The sequence below is a fragment of the Struthio camelus genome, chromosome 1, assembly GCF_040807025.1.
Source record: "Struthio camelus isolate bStrCam1 chromosome 1, bStrCam1.hap1, whole genome shotgun sequence".
Lineage (NCBI taxonomy): Eukaryota > Metazoa > Chordata > Aves > Struthioniformes > Struthionidae > Struthio > Struthio camelus.
This window is the reverse complement of record NC_090942.1, coordinates 77,649,154-77,663,395: the sequence shown is the minus strand read 5'-3', so window position 1 is coordinate 77,663,395 and position 14,242 is coordinate 77,649,154. Positions and strand designations below refer to the sequence as shown.

The 14,242-nt window shown below is 35.2% G+C and overlaps 1 protein-coding gene across 13 annotated transcripts in view; it reads left to right on the top strand.

The window, feature by feature from the left end:
• The window catches only part of PACSIN2 (protein kinase C and casein kinase substrate in neurons 2), a 63,632-nt gene that overhangs the window by 4,272 nt on the left and 45,118 nt on the right, over nucleotides 1-14,242 (top strand). The window lies entirely within an intron of this gene.

The window sequence follows — 14,242 nt, the reverse complement described above, 5'->3', positions numbered from 1 at the left end:
TGTTATTATGCCTTTGTACATGAGTAGTTCAAGTAGTACTCATAAATCTGTGGGTGTGTTTTTTTTTTTTTTTGGCATGATGATAAACGTATCTCTCCCACATATCATCAAATGACAATGCATCAGCCTGATTGTAACAACAAAAGATGTGTGTTGACTGGGCTCTTAAATGGTTTAACAGGGTTCTCTGATAACTAGCATCTCATCCGCTGCTCTCCGAACATAGAGCTTCTGTGTTCCAGAAACAACTTTTCAGTTTGCACAGAACTTAATTAGCATAGAAATGGTAGGTGAACATTGAAATAAGAATTTTACTTGTTTTCAATAACAAATGCATAGCCATAGTTTATTACTCTTATAAGCTTAAGTGTTTTTTTTTTCTGAATTTATAAGTAAAATAAGGGGGGAGTAGATAGCCTTGACATGTTAATTTTAAAGGGGGGAATGTGAAGTACAGATTTCAATAAATCATCTGGCCTGAGTCATAGGACAAGTAGAACATCTTTTTGGTTTGACTTATGCCTCTGGTCATCTGCCTTAATAGATGTTTTCTTCGCAAACTGACAAATATCTGAATCACTGCTGAATGGAATAATACTTCTTTTCTGTTAGGAGAAGTGCTCTCTTTTGAGCACGTAAATTTCACAGGCATTCCTGTGCCTGCAGGTGGGAATATTGCCATATCTTTGGTCATCTTATTGGCCCTCTGTTATGTTAGGCCACTGGTGTTTCCATTAGTTTACATTAAATTGAGTATATTTTACTGTCATTCTGTTTTTTAAAGTGTTTATAACCTGCTTTCTTTTTTCCGTGGTGTAATTTATTTTCATATATATTTTTTGTTTGTTTCTAGTTTCCCAGGCTGCTTTCCACTAGCAGCAGGTCTTTTGCCCTAGTGAACCTTCAGGGCTATGAGTCATTCTCGCCTTCAACTGAGTTTTTGTCTTTTTAAAAGCTAGCTTAATTGGAAGTAGGAACGACCAACCTATGTGGATACAGTATGATCAGCTAATAACCGATGATTCATAAGTACCACTTTCCAAAGGAAACTGTCATACTATCCTAGCAAACTGAATCCTAAATGGACAGACAGTGAAACCTATTCTATACTGTTACTGGATCATTGGTGGCCTAACAGGGAATTTAATGGCGGCTCTGAGAGCTTTTTACTGTAGCAGTTTCCTATTAAAGTTCATATTCTGTACTTCAAACTGTGCCTGTTTTTACTGTCTTCAATTAAAAAATGTGAGTAACGATTTTCAGTATTCATTTCAAGTTCAAAGGAGAAAATATATGGATCTCTTCTGCATGTCTAGTTTCTATGAGATGCTCCAGAGATACTAGTATATCCCAGCAGAATTATGTTTCAGTAGTCTGTTACTAACATTTATTTTATAAAAAGTGTGCAGCTGGAGTCAGAAGTAGGATGTTTCCAGAATGTGGGAGCAAAATACCTTAAATCTCAAAGGACAGAGTTATTTTTGAGTGTATCTCAATGGGAGGGTGGCATCTATATCAATAAAAGGAGAATCATGTTGTAGGCTAGATTGCAAAGATAGTCATCAAAAAATTGCGGTTATCTTCTCAGAAATGATAAAAATGCAGTCCAGTTTTAAGTTATGTTAGTTGTAGCTGATACTAGCTAAATTGGCTATCGTTAAAAGAAGTTATCCCTTTTGATGTAATAGAGGCTGAAGATAAGCCTTTTTTTTTTTTTTGAGTGCTGTAAGGAGAAGTACCATTCTTATGTGATTTTCAGGATAGGTAAACATGTTTGCGAATTTGGAGTGAATTTCTTATTCGGCTGTGTTTCCTCCTTGTCATCTTCTCTTATAGTTTAGGATATCTCCTCAGGAGCATGTCTCAGATTGCTCTCACTATTAGGCACTTTATCTGTGGAGCACACACTGATGTTCTGTAGAAAATTGAGGAGATAATGTTTCACGTAAACAGTTTTTAACTGTTGCTGCTCTTCAAATTTTTAAAGCAATAGTTTCATGATTTAGTTAGTAATAGTACAAATACAAAAGAATTATTGATAGACTTTAATCCAGGAAGGAACCATTTGTAATCATCTGGTCTGATCTGAAAAAGCCAAGCTATGGGACTTCTGTGAATTAATGTGTATTAGAATTTGAGAAGTAGCTACAAAACAAACTCCCCTTTTAGGAAGTAGACTGAATTTAAAGTCTACCCCAACCCTGTTAATTGTCCAAATGACTGACTAGTCCTGCTGTCTGAAACAGGATACCCTCTCTGATTGCATAATACAGATAATATATCCTTCTAGCTACCTACCCCACAGCACCTTGTATATACCCTAAAACTGCATGAATTGCATGTTCATCTGAGTATTCCTCTCTACTTAAGAATTCTTCTTCCAACTCACTGCTTAAAATAGTAAGTCATCTCTTTGAGACAGAAAAGTTAAATTTTGTTTGTCTTGGTACAGCCCAGTATGAATTCCAAATAAATGTTGTTAGCTTGTGCTCATTTCAGCAAGCAATCCAAATAGGTTTATCTGCAGTGATCCTCTGTTATTTACTACTTCCTCAGCCTCTTTCTTAAATTGCCTGTGCAGCAGATAGTCATGAGTCTTGGTCTTTTTTGAGGTTACCAGTGATAAAGTTAAATATTCTGTCTTTTAATGCAAATATTTTATGATGGCAAGTTGAATACTGTGCTGAAACTTATTGAATTAGCATTGTCATTATCATTAAAATGGTGACCTTATGAAAACAGAATGCCATTAAGAAGTTGTTTATATTGATTTTTTCTCTTTAATTACATAACTGCTTTTGTTATTATTAGCTTGTTATTTTTGTTAAGTGTTTTCTTATATTACTTGTGCTATTTTAGTTGAAAATTTTAGTTGATTTATCTTTAGTAAATGATGTAATTCTATCCCTTTTAAAATACTGATGTGATTTGTACCCACCCCCTAGTCTTCTGGAACTTCTGCATTATTTTAGAATTTTAAAAGGGTTCTGAAGGTTCAGAAATGCTAAGTTAATGTTGATGGTATATGGAGCCTTCCAGCTGATATTTTAAAATTATTGAACAAGCGTATAGTTTGGTCATGCTGTGGTTGTTCAGACTCCTGAGTCCTGTTTGGGTTTTTTTTTTTTTTTTTTTTTGGGGGGGGGGGGTTCAGGGGAAAAACGTTTCACTCCTGTATGACCAAATTCTTGTACCTCCACAAGTGTCATCACTCGTGGATTCTGTTACTACATTGAATTGTTGATGTATTAACAACTTTAACAACAAAGCTATTATTATTATAACAAGGACAATAAAGGAGCTTGAAATATATTCAACTCTACCACTAGAACTTTTTTCCTTCTAATTGTGGCTTTGGGGGCAGCTATTAAAATCTTGCATGATTCTCAGTTAATATTACTTTCAGATTGCCGATTCTGAGGTTTTTTCAGTTAGAGCTAGAGACAAGCTGAGTCAGCTCATGACTTGCACACAAGTAATCTCTCTTGTAGTTCTATTATCCATTCTTTTCTGAGATGAAGTAGACATGAAATTCCTTTGTATTGGATGCAGCATGTCCTTTTAGTTAGGACATTGTCACCTATAACATTTGTAAAATTCCATGCAAATTTCAAAAATGACAAAATGAAACATTCAGCGTATGCGACTGGGACAGGAGTGCCCTACAATAATGCAGCATTCTCCTCTGCATTACAGCCTGCTGCTGAAGGAGCTGATTGTTCTGTGTTTGTTAGCGTGTTTTAGGGGTCTGCAGTAGACACCAGTTAGTACCTATCGAGTGCATGAGCTATTGGAACGTTGATATTCTACAGAATATTTACTTTAAAGCTGTTAACTCAAACAAGTAATGAGTATTTTTACAGAAGTGTCACAACTCTTTCTTGATTGCTTATCTTCTAGCTAGATTATAACTACTTAACTCTTTGGTTGTGTGACTCGTACAACCAAGTTTCAGTGATTTTTTAACTGGGCTTGATTTATGTCCCCAAATGCACAAATTTAATTTTTCATGGTTACTTCTGTGCCTACCGCTTATGCATAAGCAAAGAAAAATTTATTTTGCCTCTTTCAGGGTCCTGGACTTCAGAACTATCAAAAGTCTGTGCTGCTACCATAAGAGGAAATAAAATTCTTTCCCTGACCCTCAGCTGTTTGTTCTTGCTACCTGTTCTGTGTTGGCACAATTTATGAGACAGTGCTGTGATCTGAGATGGTTCCCTGGTTCAGCAAGAAACAGTCCTGTGTGGGTGTTTGGTTGGTTTGTTGGTTTTTGCTTTGATGGGGGAAGAGAGGTTAATTTGCAGCTGGATAAAGCTTAGCACCTAGTTTCATAAATAGATTTGGTGGGTCAGGATGAGTGACTGGGGACATGGGAGAAGGACAGATCTCTCTTTGTCAGCAGCGCAAATTTGTACCATAATAAAGTGACCATGATAGCGATCAGCGTAGGATTGAGATAAGTGGTGCAGTCAATTTCTGTAAAGTTAAGCTATAAATTGAATACTGTGTGTAAATACACTTTGTATAAGTGTGTGTTGTGTGTGTTGGGATTTTATTTTATTTTAATAATCCCATGTATGTCAAAGACCAATCAGATTGTAATAAATGTGGAAAAGGAGGAGTCTGTATGAATACAACAGTGTTGCTCATGATTACAGCTGAAGTTCTGCTATATGAGCTGCTGAAATACAACTGAGTAAAGTTGAATGCTGTTATCTAGAGACTGTACTCTTAAAACCCTTATAGTAAAGGGAATTGAAAATGCACTTAGACTTGCATTTCTTGATTTTTTTTTTTTTAAACCAATTTTAAATGCATGACTGAATATATAATGCATTTAAAATTAACTGGAACTCATAAATTTGAAGGTACGATTACTGATTTTTTTTCTTGAATGTTTGTTTAAAATGTTTTAATGTGAGAAAACTAGAAGATGGAATTTATATCCTTTTCTAACTTTTGTAAGTTCTAAATATAAAGAAGTTTTAAAAAAAAAAAAAACCCTTGGCTTTTGTCTTTTACAATTTCAAATGCAAGTAACTTAAATGTGATGTATAGTGCTGATGAGTATTCTGATGTAAATTAAATGCTTTATGTGTTGAAAAAGTGAATGCGAACTAATTCTTGGAATCCCGTAGCAGGAGATTAAATCTCATCTTTAACGCTTTATTGTTCAACCAGATTTTGAAGAACTAGCTTTAAATTCCAACTCAAAATTTAATTTCCAAAATTCAGGCACTTTCCTGGAACAAACACTTGAAGTGATTTTTAGAAATGTCAGTCTGTCTTTTCCTTGTGGGAAAAATCTAGGTATATACAAAAACCATGCCAGGTGTCTATGAATTTTTATTTTTTAAATTGGAAAAACTACTTCTCTGTGTTTGTTTGTTTTTTTTTTAGCACATTTGTTATTTCTGCCACGAAACTCAGTAAATGGAATTAGTTGGATCCTCCTGTTACTCTTGTTTTCTGATGTTGTCCAGTCTGTTTTCTTGGCCATTTTCAGCAAAGTGTGTTTCACTTGGTTTTTTATCTTTGCAACAGGTGCACAGAGTGGGCAGCAGAGTACATCTTTGCAAAAAATCAGATTTGGCAGTATTGCAGAACCTCTTGTACTTTCCCTAATTTAATTGTACTTCACACTGGAAAAGGTGGAAGTCCGTTTAGTGAATAATGTGGAAGTCTTGCCTTTTCATGGGGTAGGACCAAATCCTTTATATTCGTGAACATTTATGGTATTTGAGAAGATCAAGGGGCAATCCATATAGTTTTAAAGGATATGTAAGTGAACCTTAACTGGTTAGAATTCAGTTAAGAAATCCTCCAGACACATCGATGTTTAAGCAGCTTTTTCTGTTTTGGCTTGTAGTATCTCCATCTTGGAGAACAGCACAGGCTATTATGTAGTTTCTAGTCCATGTAAGTCCTGTGAGTAAAATCTGTTTGTGCTATGCCTTTTTAACAGTTCAGAACCTGGTATGTGCATGTGCATGTTATGTAAGACAGCTATAGCTTCTTCACTCTAGATTCAAGCGATGCAGTAAAACATGAAGTAGGCTCACTTTCTCTGAGGAACCAGTTAGCTGGTTGTGTGTGCGTGTTTTTTCTTAATTTGTTTTTTTAACTGACTCTAGAGAAAGTAAAGGTGGTACTAAAACTGCAATCGGAGATCTTAAAATATTTTTATCCTTTCTTGCCCTTGTCGCCTTTCTTGCTAGAGGCTAGAAAGGAAGCATCTTTGCTTTTCTGTGTTTTCAGGTGTTGTAGAAACACTATCTTTCCTTTGTGTAATCAAGAGCAAATTCTCTAATTTTAGCATGTAATGTTTACCAGTTCATTGTTGAAGAAAATGACTAGGTTTGCAATATTAATTTTACCAGATTTTATTGCCGTTTCCAAGAGCTCTTACTCTATGGCAAGGTAATATGGAAACAGTCAAACGCATTTTGATGCTTTAAGTACACATAAAGAAGAAATAAGCTGTTCAAAACTCATAGCTATTGTTACATTGCTTCGTTATCGTTGTGATGGCTCTCCCAAGTGTGTGGTCGTTCAAGTGTGAGACAATTGGAATGAGGCTTCTGATGGTCTTTTTGAGGAAACGTGAATGAGGCTGTGGTTGACTTCCCCCTGCTCACCCCTCAAGATATAAATAGTATTAATACTGTATCCATTATTTGCCAATTGCCTAGAAGTTCTGAACAGGGAATACTACCTGTTTCTCATCTCTGAGTGTTAGCTGCTACCTGTCCTGTGCTTTCATATATGAGATGAGTATATCTCTCCGAATTTGTTTTAAAACAGTTACAGTCCTCCAGGGATCTCTTCCATGGTCTTCAAGACATAAGTCTGTATCCTAGAATGAATTTGAGCTGTTTTCTGTAGTTAAAGCTGTGTTGGTTCATGATAATTATTGAAATGTGCAGAGTAGCATATTGCACCTAGGTATTTACGTCAGAGTCAGTTTACATGTTTAAATGGGGATTACTGTGAAAAATATCAATCTGCAGTATCTGTCCTAGAAGAGAAAGGAATGCAAGTCATGTCTCTTGCATATTTCACCATCACTCAGTTCCAAGAATTTAACTGTTTTACGTAGCTATGTATACTAAAAGGGATGCTGGAAAATTAACTTTAACAGCTTAAAAAGACATTTTTAAATCTTGCTTCCCAGTTGGCTGGCTTCTTTTATGAATGGCTTTCTGTTTTAAGACAAAATTATTCATCTTGGATGAAAGATGAGTGCAAGAAGGGAGTTGCCACAGGCATATCGAATACATTAAATGAAAAAGGGAAAGCTTAATTTTTTGCCTAAAGCCACCTGACTAAAAGTAAAATATTGAAGCAAGTGATGATTTATCTATTTTTAAAACGTACTTCAAAGTTTTGTTCTTGGATTTCATCTAATTTTTTTTCTAGCATCTAAAGCTTGATACAGAATTATTGGTCATCTATGTTAGACTGAATGAACTTTGATAGTAACTTGCATCCAAATCGTGAAACTGAACAATAAATTCTTAGCCTACTATGTAATATTGAAGCACCCTAACTAGAGGACTAGAAATGATGAGTTTAGAGGTCTTTAGCATTTGGATAAACTTTCAGTGCCCCTGTCTTTTTTAATGAACTTTTTTTAATGAATGCAGTAGGGATCTAATTCATATATTCTCATACCAGCAATCAGGGAGTGTTTTTGAAATAACCATTGGGACTTCTCTGTTATCATATAACACCTCTGACGTTATAATTCTAAATGGCTCCAGTCACTATTAGGCATTGCTATTCAGAGCCTCGGAACAAGGAACGTGCTCCAGAAATTCAAGGAACATTTGGAAAAATGTTTTGCAGTATTTTTTAATCTGTATGACTGGACTGTCAGAATTTCAACCTAGATAATCTAGTTTTTGAATATTACTGTTTTTCAGTAACGTGCCTGTCTATCAGAGAATAAAGTTCAATCTGGCTTTGATGTAATTAGGAGCTTAAAGTCCTTTCCAAGAGAAAAAGGTTTTTGTATTGACTATTGCAGCGGCTGCAATATACGAAAAATACTCTCCTAGAAGATGAACTGCAGGGCAGTATCCTGTTCTAACCAAATGTTGGCTAGACTTAGTTTGGTTTGATGTCATTAGTTTGCTGTTTGATATGATTTAATTTAAGTAAAAAGAATAAACGTATAAGCATTTCTGAAAGAGTAGCTGCCTAGCTTTGGAAAAAGCTTTAGGTGCCAGCGGTAGAAATGCAGGACTAAAACATTTTGCTCTTATGGAAATATAGTTAGGCAGTGAATCATTACTGACCTTTTCACATTCATTACAATGTTGTGTTGCAAATCATAATATAGGATTGCCTGTTTTCAGAGCAACATCAAGCATAAGACCAGATAACTGAATGTTTATAATCCTGTGCAGATAATGAGATGATAATACAAGTTGGGAGGGGGGGAGTAGAACACAGCAGTGGATGATACATGGAAAAGTGCATTCATGTAATAAGCAAATAGTTATACCAGGATGTAATGAGCCCAAGTCGAAAGACTTTTTTTTTTATTATGTATTTATGTACCAAATGAGTGTATTTTAAACTGTTAATTACCTGTGTTTGCAGTTTACTTTATGAAAAACGGGCTGTTAATCATAATGGCAGTCCTGTAGCATTACATGAACTCTGCACAGCTTAAATCTGAGCCCTCATGGAATAATGCCCTCACGAGGGCTTAGGGAACTGGTTGATGTCATTGTGAGGCCACTCTTGATCATCTTTGAAGGGTCATGATGATCAGAAAGGTGCTTGAGGACTGTAAGAAAGCAAATGTTGCTCCAGCCTTCAAAAAGGGCTAGAAGGAGGACCTAGGGAACTAAGGCCAGTCAGCCTCACCTCCATCCCTGGGAAGGTGATGGAGCAGGTAATTCTGGATACCATTTCCAGGCACGTGAAGGAAAAGAGTTGGAGTAGCCAGTAAGGATTCACAAAGGGGAAATCATGCTTAACCAGCCTGATAGCCTTCTATGATGGGGTGACTGGCTGGATAGATGAGCGGAGAGCAGTGGATGTCGTCTACCTTGACTTCAGCAAAGCTTTTGATACTGTCGTCCACAACCACCTCTTAGACAAGCTGATGAAGTATGGGCTAGTTTCCTTCACTTTCAAATGGGAATTGAATACTGCTTTTAAAAAGCTTTTTAAGACAGTGTTGCAAATTTAAGCTAGACATAAAATTGTATTTCTCCTTGTAAAAACATACTGAATATTGCAGTTCTTCCTAGCCTTTAGGAGGGAAAGTTATTTGAAGGTGTAGACGTTCATCTTCATAAATTAGAAGATTGTGGACCTAGACCTCCTGGACAGGAGAAATACTTTAGCAAAGGCATCAACGTAAACTTATTAAGCTCTTGAGTTCTGTATATAATACTTTTTCACTAACACTGATATTTAGATGCAATGAAATAATAGTTCTAAATGTAGTATCTATTTTACTTTTTTTCAATGGCTCTGATGCATCCACTACACAGGTATTTTTGCCTCAGTGCAGCTACAGTTGTAACTGTACTAGTTTTCTTTCAGATATGGGCAGTAGTACAAGTTCTTTTGCTATAAACTGAACTTCAGGTTAAACAGAAGTATTACTAGTTTTGCTCCTGCTCTTAGGACAGCCTCCTCGTTACAACAGAAACATCGCTGCAGCAGTAAGTGTGTGAATCTTTCAGATAGTTGTATCATAGGTTAATAGCTCAAAGAAGTTAAAAACTTTCGGCTAGACTTGCCATTTTTATTATATTTTTAATGTTCTTTTTTTTGAATGATACATATCTTCAAAAAATCACTTTTTTGCGTGTTCTGAAATAAATTTAGTACATCAGAATATGGACTATATAGCCCCGAAAGCATTGTTTTTTCAAATACATATTTTAAATTACTTTATTCTTTTGATGGCTTTGTACCCTTAAGCTTTAGGAGTAAGGACAGCTGTTTCCTATTTGAAAAAATAGTGGTCTGAGGGCTAGCTTGATTGTGTGAAGGTTGGTTACGATGAGGACTTTTCAGCTGTTAAGCTACCTCTAGGAAAAAAAACAAGCAAATGTTACCAAAACCATAGCTGTAGTTACTGGAGGGATTTCTCTTAGTGGATTAGAGAAACTTTTAACCTTCGCAAGAAAGTTTACAATGAATGAATGAGGAATTATCGTTGTGTACTCTTTATTTCCAGAGCTGACGTTGAGCTTTATGGGTCAGACTGGGCTTTTGCCATTCTAAACCTTCCTGGATTTGGTATGCTCTGCTATTTGGACAGAGCACAATTTGTCACTGATTTACTGTAGGAACCAAAGTGAAGTACTAAAGTCCTGCCCCTCCTGTAATACTGTTGTATTTTGAAGTCAAGAAAATTGAAACATGATATGTAGAAACATGAGATGAAGAGCTTTTGGGAGAGTTTCTAGATACTTTTTCTAATGCTGCTCATAGAGCTGGAAAATGGCCATACTTAAGTTTCGTGATTGTCCTTGTCTGAAATGTTCTTGATTTGACCTTTGACACCGAGTACAAAAAAGATCATCATCAGTTATAGCTTATACTGTAAACGGTAAGTTTAATCTTTGAATATCAATTTTTATCATATTTTCTTTGTTGTTTTTAGTTGTCTAAACTTTTTCTTGTGGTACTTTAAATTGTCTTTTCTACCTCTCTTATTCTTTCTGCTATATGTTAACAGCTAAATGTGAAGTAAAATAATCATTGATCAAGATAGCACTTTTTTTTTTTTTTTTGCTGATTACTTGGTCAAATAGAAATCTTATTTTCAATGACACCTAAAAAAACCACTTCTGCATAAAGCTTTCAACTTGCAGCTATTTCAGCTATTGAACAGTTGTTTTCCTTTTTGATTTCTTTAGTGCTTAAACACATAATTGATTATCTGTATGCAGATATGGCCTTCCAACAGTAGTCTTACCTAGACAGGTGATTCATTTCAGTGACCATTGCCTATTCTAGACCACTGTGCTGAGTGAGATACTCATGCTACCAGTGACACAGAGCAATTCAATGACACATGGTGCAATTCTGCACGTGTCAGTGTTCCCTAACCCCCAAATGCACTGGCCTAGCTGTCAGCCCAAATACAGTATATTCAAATTTTGAAAGACAAATTTCAGTACTTCACAAGAGATATAACTGTATGTGATCTATTCAGATATTCAAGCTGAATTCATAAACACAAGTTCACTAACTTCAAGTTAGTAAAATCTTCAGTTGAAGGCAGAGCCTAGTAGCTACTTTTATAAGGTTGCTGAAAATTTCCAGTGTGTTAAACACAGCATTAGCCTAACGACACAAGAACTTTGCTGTATTGAGGAGAATGATTTTCCACTCTCAGCTGTTTTATTATATACATACGCACACACAAATAGTGAGGTCTAATATGTAGGTTATACTAAGTAAATTTTAGAAATCTGACTTAAACTGTTTCTTTTGAGCATCTGCAAGTTTGATATTTTAATTTCAAAATAACTGTTCTGTGGTACTAGCCTTCCCCATTCTGATTAGTTCATCTTACCTTGTGTCATACAGAAATGCCAAATTAATTTTAATTTAAAATGGGATGTTGTATTTGAATATTAAACTTACCTTTCTGGACCCTGATGTTGTGCTTTTTTCAGTTTGATTACAATGTATTGAATGACTTGCAGTAAACTAAATAGCATATGAAATTTGATTCCTTTATTCTGCCTTTTTTCTCAGCTCTTATGAGACTGCCACCAGTCTGTGAGTGCAGAGATTAGAGATATATATTTAGATCAAATTAATTCATAAAGCAAAAAGGGTCGTGTATATCCCATTTTTGGTAGGCATCAACTTGATTCAGTTTTGAGGATCTGATGGTGGAACTATTGAAAAGGCTGAAGTTCTTCAGTCTCCTCCATGAAGAACAAAGGAAACTGTATTATATATGCTTTGCTCCAATCCTTTGAAGTTTGGACCTGGACCATAGGTATTTTAAAAGTAATCTTATACACTTGAATTTTTGAATATAAGTGCTACTTCACTAAGGTTTCTCTGCAACTTTAAACTAAATTTTTGAGAGAGGACATGATTGAATTTTGTATTATTTAGCTCCCATCTTCTAATTGTTGGGAAGATACTGATTAGAAGCTGCTATTTAAATGCTCCATAGTCAGTGATGGCATAGTCTTATTAAATGAAAAAGCATGATAATGATGGCAAATACAGGAAGTGGTAGCTAATAGAACCTCTTATTCTAATTTACTTGAACCTCGATCCAATTTAGATTGTATGCTAGCAGGCTGGCCTACTTCTACTTCAGTCAGCCATTGCCTGAAAGCAGCATAAAAAGCTTTACTTCCTTGCAAAAGGGGGGAAGGATAGAAAAGACTAGTTAGTCTTCCTGAGATTAGTTGATAAAATAAAGCATTTATTTGTTCACATTCTTGCATTTGGGGATTCTGCATTTTAGTGATTTGTGTGTTTGAGAACTATACAAGGACAAATAACGTGTGTCCAGACTTCTGAAAATTGTAAGGAAGTCTGGCTACTCTTTTTTCTTTCTTTCTTTTTTTTTTTTCTTTTTAAAACTCTTAATGCACTTAGTGAAACCTTTAGAACCTTAGGACAACTTCCAGCTTCTTATTTGCCTAACCTTGACTTAACGTGTTGCTTTTAAATAGACATAGTTTTGTATGCTAAAAAGTTTAGATTTTCAATCATCTTAAAGCTGGAACAGATTTAAGTGTAATATGTGATTTAAAAAAAAAAATTTGAACTTGCTTCCAGTTTAGCTTGTCAAATTATGTGTAAGATTGTAAAACAAAATCTGTGACCTTGGTATTTAAAAGGGGTAATGTTTTCAGGTAGCTTAGACCAGTCAGTTTAGTACATGGTAATGCTTCTTTTACTTACATGAAGGACCCAGTTTATATGTTACCCTTATTTACAAAAATAAGTGCTTTGTAAGGGATGTTTAATTCTATAAAATTAACAACCCCATGTTGCGTGTTACTTAAAGTGCTAAGGAAAGGTACAAAGTACTCTTTTGTCCTTGTTGAGGTAATTGTTATTTGAGGACCAGAAAATGAAATTGTCTAGAAGCATTGGAGGCCTGGCTGTGATTTAGCTCAGATTTACTGAGCTGAAAAAATCTGTTTTTAGCAGAATTCAGAGTTTCTCTTTCCAGAGGCCATATTAACAAGACTAAGTAACATGCAGCCTTCTCCCCCATCGTAACACAAATGAATAATGTAAATGTCCCTAACAATTCTTCAGAAGTCTGATTCAGTTTACTTTTAAATCTGAAGTGATCTTACTTAGTCCGAAATATAAAATACTGTCATGTGTTGGTTTGTGCTGTTACAATATATTGTTGATTTTTAAAATGTGCGAACAGATCTTCCGTTTTTTCTAAAACGGAATAATCCGTTATTAATGAAAAAGGCATAGTAGAAGTTAGGTGTGCCTGTTTTGTTTTACTTCTATACTTATGAACTACATTCCACAGAGGTCTCTAATTTCTGTATCAATTCCAAAAATCATATGACATTGTGGAAAAGATTTATTTTATGAAGCTTATTTGACAGTGGTCACAACTGAGAATGTGCTTTTCAGCTACAAGGCTTCATTAGCAATTGTTATGTTGATTAAAATGGGGGGAAAAAACTAAACTAGTCTGAATGTCTTTTGAGAATTGAGGAATGTCACATGATGATTTGACCTGCTTTTTTCAGCAAAGTTATGGCTGAGAGGATAATGGCTACAGAAACAATTGGTAATAGCTGAAACTACTGTTTTGAGCTGTTTTTTGGCTCTGAACTAACACTAAATGGTTATGGAATAGTTATTTATTTCTGCATTGTCAAGAGTCTTAGTGCACAGTCATGTACTGACTTTTTGTTCAAGGAACCAGCATGATATATACCAGCAAAATATTTCTGATGTTGTAGGGTATTTCTTTTACTGTACATAACGTGTAGAGTAGCAATCCTAGCAAACTTTTTTTTTTTTTCTAGCAGAGAATAATCTGTTAGGTCCCAAAGAATTCTGTGTGGAAACATGATGCCCGTATAATATTTTAAATTAAATATAATATGTATGCATCGTGGTCTGAGAAACGGAAGTTACTTGACTAGGCCTTGTAGTCTCTTTTTCCCCTTCTATCATCTTCAGTAATGTCCTTCTGTGACACTACATAGGAAGCCTACTTTAGTGCCTTCTCATACTTGCTCCATGATCA